We start from the raw sequence: 8,184 nt of genomic DNA on the forward strand, positions 1-8,184 counted from the left end.
CATCAGTTTATCAAAAGCACTAGGATACTTATCAAAAATTTTGTAAAACCATTGCTTTATGTTAGAATGTCCTAAGAAAAAGACAGTTGCTCATGTTTGTTTGTTCATGGAAAAAACTGTTAAGCAACCCATCCACAACATTTTCTGACTAAGCAGAGATTAATAGAAAACTGTGTCCAAGAAAGCTAGTTATTCCACCCATATATTCTGATCTTTGCTCCCTGCCCAGACTGTATGTACGCACGTACTTCCTTTAACTCCTGGTAACTGCTTGGACTATTCCCTGCAGTTTTCTTGACAAGATTTGTGGAAATAGTTTGCTATTGCCTCCTTATACTGGGGCTGAGGGAAAGTGACTGGCCCAAGGTCACTCAGCTGTCTCTGTGCCTAAGGTGGGAGTAGAACTTGCAGTTTCCCCATTTCTAGCCTGCTACCTTAACTACTACACCAAGCTGGGTCTCTGTCAAGACATAGTCCTAAGATAAACAGTGTTCCAGGTGAGAACCTCAGTATCCAACCACCACCTTACAACTTTCTACTATTAGAATAATGATGAAGTTATTGATGATGTTGATGATGATGTATGCTACCATTCCGAATGTACTGAGATTGTAACCAATTCCCAAGACATCTGCAGACCAGTGCTAGAGAAAGCAGATTTATATCACTCATGCTATCTGCTTTAGCTGAATGGCCTTCACTTCTAACTAGAATGAAAGAAACCAGAAAAAGGAAAAGAAACATACTTTATGTTTATACTTAGAATAACAGAATGAAAGAGTTGGAAGGGACCTTGGACATCTTCTAGTCCAAACCCCTGCTCAAGCAACAGACCCTATGCTATTTTGGACAGATAGCTGTCCAATCTCTTCTTAAAAATCTCCAGAGATGGAGCACCCACAATTTCTGGAAGCAAGTCACTCCACTGATTCATTGGAAATCATTGTCAAGAAATATCTTCCTATTTCTACCTTGGCTATCTCTTTGATAAGTTTCTATCCATTTAATTACTTTTGCAATTTTCTGACAAGCAAAGTCAATAGGGAAATAAGACTCATTTAACAACCATCTTACTAATTTAACAAATGCAGGGATTCATTTATTTATTTTATTTGTTTGTTTTATTAAATTTATATACCGCCCTTTCCCGAAGGACTCAGAGCGGTTTACAGGGCATTTAAAACAACCAGTACAAAAGTTAAAAACAAATTAAAAAAAGATTAAATCATCCCTAAAATTAAAAACCCCAGTTAAAAATTCTCAGCCTGGGCCGGAGAGCTCAAAGAGCCAGGTCTTCAGGTCCCGGTGAAATGTGCGAAGGTCAGGGGCAGTCCTAAGCTCCACAGGCAGCTGGTTCCAGAGAGCAGGCACGCCCACAGAGAAGGCCCTTCCCCTGGGTGTTATCCGCCGACAGTCTTTTATCGGCGGCACCCTGAGAAGACCCTCCCTGTGGGAGAGCACTGGATGCAGGGAGCTTGATGCCGGCAGCAGGTGTTCCCTCAGATATCCCAGACCCAAGCCATTCAGGGCTTTATAGGTCATCACCAGCACCTTGAATCTCACCCGGAGGGCAACCGGAAGCCAATGCAGCTCACGGAGTAGAGGTGTTACATGGGAGTATCGGGAAACCCCCATCACAACTCGCGCGGCTGCATTCTGCACCAGCTGAAGCCTCCGAGTGGTCCTCAAGGGCAGCCCCATGTAGACAGCATTGCAGTAGTCTAGACGGGAGGTCACGAGCGAATGAGTGACTGTGCGTAGGGCATCCCGGTCCAGATAGGGTCGCAACTGGCGCACCAGGCGAACCTGGGCAATAGCCCCCCTGGTCACGGCTCCTATATGATCTTCAAAATTGAGCCGTGAATCCAGGAGGACGCCCAAGTTGCAAGCCCTATCAACACAGGTGGCAAGAAAAAATTGTAAAATGGGGCAAAACTCACTTAGCAAATTTCTCATTCAGCAACATAAATTTTGGGCTCAGTTGTGGTCGTAAGTTGAGGACTACCTGTAGATAAGTGCTGAGAAATAAAAACCTTCCCTTTCCACAGGGAAGGGTTACGACCACCACCCAGTGATGTATCACTTGGACAGAACAAAAATGCAACAGAGAAGGACAGTCTGGGGAAAAGGAAGGGATCTAGACAAGACCCTAAACATCCAGATTGTATGAGGGCAGAAGGAAACAGAGTTTAACAGTGAATGAATGTTTTCTCCCCAAGCTGCACCTCATAAGGTTTTCAACGCTTCACCACCCCAAGCGACCTGCTTTTTATGCTTTCCCCACTGAAACCACCAGTTCCCTGAAGGGTCATGTGAAAAGCCTGACATCCTCTTTATTCCTTCCATGATTTTGGCCATATCTCAAAAACATTTTTCCAACATCAGCATTCAACCATTCTGACTGCCATCAGTAATGGTTGTGCCTCTGGGCTTTTGCTCTTCTCTAATCAATGAACAGACACAGTGAAAATACATTTGGAGGCAGAAAAAAAGTTAACTCCAGGTAATTAGGCATTTAGACCTACATTGTGAGCCCATTAAATATAAACGATGTGATTTGTCCATGCACCAGGAGCCTAATTAAGGATTTAGGAGGTTAATATTGAGAATAAGTTGTGTTTTATAGTTTTTTTAAAAGCTTTGAACATATTTCTAGTTCTCAAATATTAAGCCACTGGCACAGGTCTTGCTCTGTTAGCCAAGTAATGCAGACACAACATACACGACCTACCTACTTGTTGCACACTTACTGTTAAACTTGGAAATCCCCAATTCAAGGTAAACTTTATGTTTATATTTGAACAATTTGCTCTTTTTTCAAAGAATCTTACCCATTATAAATATCAGTAAGCTGAGCACAAGCAGTTAATGTGACTTGTCTCTTCACGAGAACTGTCTGTTCGTATTGAGAAAATGGAATATGTTGAAATAAATCACAGGTCAGACATTATACGCTTAATGGCCCTCGCTTAATGCTCGCTTGTTTAGTGGCCATTCAGACTTAACAGTGGTGCTGAATGAGTGGCACGTAGAACTCTCAAAGTTCTGGCTGTTGCAACACACACACACAGTCATGTGTTCATAATCTGGGTGTTCAGCAAGTGGCCCAGATTTCCAACCATTGCAGTGTCTAACCATCATTCAGTGAGGCCTACTTGTATTACAAATTAAATATCTAGAGTGGGAAATGGGAGTTTGCCTTGTTCTCAGAAACTGGGCTGCCGTAGTACACAAGCAAACCAGGGCCTTGTGCAATTTGTGAATCCAGTCTAGGTGGAAAAATAATTGGCAGCTGGGAAGATTATGGAAAGATGGTCATAAAATATAAATTGAGAAATTTAAGAAAGTCAGTTAACAGGTATTTGTTTAAAAAGCAATTGATCTGGGATAGCAAGAAACACAGCGAGAAAAATAAATTAGGGATTAATGATAACGAAAAGTTAATGGTGGGAACACAAAAGAAGTCATGGGATTAAAAGCTAAGAAAGGATATCAAAAGCTTAGCTAGCTTTTAAAGAGATTTGCCACTTGATAGAATAATTATTAGTTGTAATATTGATTACTTGCTCTTGATATTTTAATGAAAAATCAAAACATGAATATAGATAAATACATATGTATAGGAGATATATTTATAGTGTATTTGAACTGGGTTCTTGTGTGGGTGGCTTCTAAATTACTATAGCTGGCTTGTGTTGTATTGTCAAATATGTATCTCAGCAAATCAATTAACAGTGTGGCAAATTTTTACCTGGGGTGTGGTAATTACAAGAAGTTTAAATTCTGGGGATTCAGAGGATGATAGAAGACCACAGATCACTTATATAGCAGTCTGTAAGACCCCTATGTTAGATATAACATTTTTGCAGACTAAGCGATGTATTGTGCAAGTAGTAAGTCATATGTCAGAAATTGTGCCTTTTTTTACCGTCAGAGACACAGTATCTACTTTGAAAATTAATTTTTAGTTTCAGTACCTATGTAATGCTATCTTAAAAATAACAAAATAGGATTCATGTATAATTTCTGATATTTCCCCAATAACTCTAAAGGCATATAAGATCAGTCCCTAGGAATACCTTCAATATTATTCTGGTTTAACTTGGATTAGCAATCAACAATATTTGGGACATCATGACAGTATTTCTAAGATAATATGCACTAATACAATGCATACAGATATGAAAACAGTACATCCAAAAAGCATGGTTTATTTGAAGAGTCTCATCAAAGAGGTGGGAGGGAGCATAAGCTCTTTAAAGTGTTACCTTGAAGCACTGGAAATCAACTGAATTTAAAATGTATGATCATAAATCTCAACTTGAAAATAAGTTTTCAGAACTGCTGAATAGCACTGTTGTTTTTTTTTTTTTAAAAATGAAGTAATAAATCAAGTATCCAAATGACAATAACATATAATGGATCAAATTCAGAGATATTAGTGCAATTTTTGTGTATTTTTCAAAAGAATTCTACACATTAAACAATTGAGGTACATGAGTAGCTGTACTTAGCCAATCTTAGCTCAGCTAAAAATAAATAAATAGGAGTGGCTCCTGTGATGATTTGGATGGAGAAAGTATTTGGGAATCATAGGAAGTAAAAAAAAAACATCCTGCAGGAACAGAATAATAAACTAATTTTACATCATTCCAAGAACATGGCATGGAAAAAACTATGTAAATCATCAGAACTGAGCTTGACTTTATTTTATTTGAGAACTTTATTTTAGTTGTGTGTTATAAATGTAAACCCTTGTAGACAGCATGATCAAAAAGTCTTTAACAAGCAAATCTGGGTAGAAAACTAACTGAAATGAGTAAAGAATTGAAGAATTACAGGACAGCAAGTTGTGATATTTGGACTGTGAATTTTATAAACCATTACAAAAAACATTAGGCTCATATCCCTTCAACCTATTTAATCCATCGAGAGACAGAGAGAGAGAATTTATTCATCTTAAGAGAAACCAACATTTTGTTGTTAGCTGCAAAGTCGTGTCCGACCCATCGCGACCCTATGGACAATGTTCCTCCAGGCCGTCCTGTCCTCTACCATCTTCTGGAGTCACACCTACTGCTTCAGTGACTCCATTCAGCCACCTCATTCTCTGTCGACCCCTTCTTCTATTGCCCTCAATCTTTCCCAGCATTAGGCTCTTCTCCAGTGAGTCCTTCCTTCTCATTAGGTAGCCAAAGTATTTGAGTTTCAACTTCAGGATCTGGCCTTCTAAAGAGCAGTCAGGGTTGATCTCCTCTAGGACTGACCGGTTTGATCACCTTGCAGTCCAAGGGACTCGCAAGAGTCTTCTCCAGCACCATGGTTCAAAGGCCTCAATTCTTTGGCGCTCAGCCTTTCTTATGGTCCAACTTTCACTGCCATACATTTTAACTGGGAAGACCATAGCCTTGACTATACACACTTTTGTTGACAGGGTGATGTCTCTGCTTTTTAGTGTGCTGTCTAGATTTGCCATGGCTTTCCTCCCCAGGAGCAAGCATCTTTTAATTTCTTGGCTACAGTCCCCATCTGCAGTGATCTTGGAGCCCAGGAAAATAAAATCTGTCACTACCTCCATTTCTTCCCCATCTATTTGCCAGGAATTGAGAGGGCCAGGTGCCATGATCTTGGTTTTCTTAATGTTAAGTTTCAACCCAACTTTTGCACTCTAAAACCAACATTTTAGCTAAACTCTTGTCCTCTTTTCCACCAAACTAGTCTGGAGACATTCCCCACAGAAATAAGCAAGGGTCAATTATTTATCAATCTCATTTTTTAAAGTCATAGTAGCTCTGTTACCCTTGATATTAGGAAGCTTTGGATTGGTCCTTGTATTCAATGTTTACTTTCTTAATAAAGTTTTAGCATTTCTTTTTCATTTAATTTTTAGCATTTCTTTTTCATTTACTCCCAATCTAGTGCCTTAGTTAAAACAAATGTGTTAGAATCAGTTAATTTTAAACTAGACAGAGGCACCAGACATGTTCATTATCCTCAGGCTATTAGTTGTAATAATCAAAATCTGGACAATAATAGAACTAACCCCCAAATTTAAGCCATTACAGTATATGAAAATATACATGCTATAAATATATTTAATGATTGTGCTCTGTTGAGCTTTCACTATCCAGAAATTATGATACCTGAAATCAAAAAGTTTTAAAACAATGATGTTTAATATTGAGGCAAAGTGGAATACCATGTCATTAATCATCCAACTTCAATCATCCAGACAAATATTGACAATATAAAAACAGGGCAGAAGAATCTCACTGCATATTAAAGATTTATTTGAAAAGGGGAGAAGCACAGAAATAAATAAGCTGCTCCAAAGACTTAGATGGAAGTAGAATCACTGCCATCCAAAAAAACATAAAAATAAATTCACATTCAAACATCATAAACTATGAATCAATAATTCAGCTTTAAATGCCTTTAACAGAAGGAAGTTGATTTCCTGTATGCACAATTAAAAAATAATCCAAAAGGTATTATTTCAAGAATCTATAACCTATTATTAATACAGGTACAGAAAACAGATTTTGGACAGATATATCTGAAGATAGTTGGAATATTGTGTGAAAAAGCACTAAAAATAGCATCCCCATGCTTAAAAGAAGTATGTTTCAAACAATCTGCAGATGACACAATACTCCTATTAAATTTAATTACAATAATCCAAAAGTTTTGTTGCTTTGATGGAGAGGCTGCAGTGAAACAGCATCTTCATAGGTGGTAAGCACATGATGCAGTTAATCTAGTTGTATAAGGGGATTTGTATTATTTCAAAAGTTGTAACATGTGCCCTTATTCAACATTAATGCAGCTTATTCTAAACATTTTATTGAAGTGCATACTAAACATCAAAGACTTTTAGCAATTACAAAGCTTAGGAAAACAAATGTAGAATTGTACATAACTGACTTAACAAACTATGCCACTTATTATTACAGAAAACACTCACCAAAAAAGTACATTCCAAGGACAACCATTAAAAACATTGTATTTATTGTGACATGTTTCGTGTTCTTTTGTGGCTTACAAAGATAACACGCAGCCATGCTTCACAGCAACAACTATATTTATTCTGGAAGGATTTCATATGTAGCTGATACATGATTTCTAAAAGGTATTGGTATGATAGAAACAAGGGTGGTTTGCAAGAATAGAAAGATGGAGAGAATTATAGGAAATTATATTGGGGTAAATTACATTTAGCTCTTTTTCCTTTTCTTTTTTTCTTATCTCATGTTTTAAATTCTTCTGTTTACTACTGTAGAGAAGAGCAACTAAGATGATCAAAGGCCTGGAGACTAAAACATATGAAGAACGGCTGCGGGACTTGGGTTTGGCTAGTCTAAAGAAAAGAAGAAATAGGGGAGACATGATAACAGTATTCCAGTATTTGAGAGGCTGCCACAAAGAAGAGGGTGTAAAAGTATTATCCAAAGCACCAGAGGGAAGGACGAGAAACAATGGCTGGAAACTTCTCTCAAAGAGAGAAGCAACCTGGAATTAAGGAGAAACGTCCTGACAGTGAGGATAATTAACCAGTGGAACAACTTATCCCCAGAGATCATGGGCACTCCATCACTGGAAATTTTTAAGAAGAGACTAGACAGTCACTTGTCTGAGGTAGAATAGGTTCTCCTGCTTGAGCAGGGGGCTAGACTAGAAGACCACCAAGGTCTCTTCCAGCTTCTATTCTGTTCTATTCTACTTCTACTTCTACTTCTACTGCTATGCATAATATAACTTATCTTGAAAGGTGATCATATAAATGACTTATAAATAAAGGAGAATAATGGTACACCTAGCTAAAGGAAACAAAGGGCAACTAAAATTTTATTTTGTATTTTATGTATGCTTTGTTATTGCTGAATTTATTAAAAGAACATTATTTTTAAATTAGAACTATAATGTATTAACAACATAAAACATAATAATCTGTTTCTGTGTTGCTGAAAGACAATATGCCAAGTTTAATATATTATAATATACTTACATCAGAAGTACCAATGCCAGCCTATCTGATACTTCAATCCAGGCAACTATTAGAAGACTGCAAAGAAACATAGAAAACTCTAATTATTTATTAAAATCCTGTGGCTGATAGGAGTTTTGTATCGCAGATGGTAGTTCTGAGTAGTACCAACTATATGTACATTTTAAGACTACCCATAA

This window comes from Vipera ursinii, assembly GCF_947247035.1.
Source record: "Vipera ursinii genome assembly, chromosome: 1".
Taxonomy (NCBI): Eukaryota; Metazoa; Chordata; class Lepidosauria; order Squamata; family Viperidae; genus Vipera; species Vipera ursinii.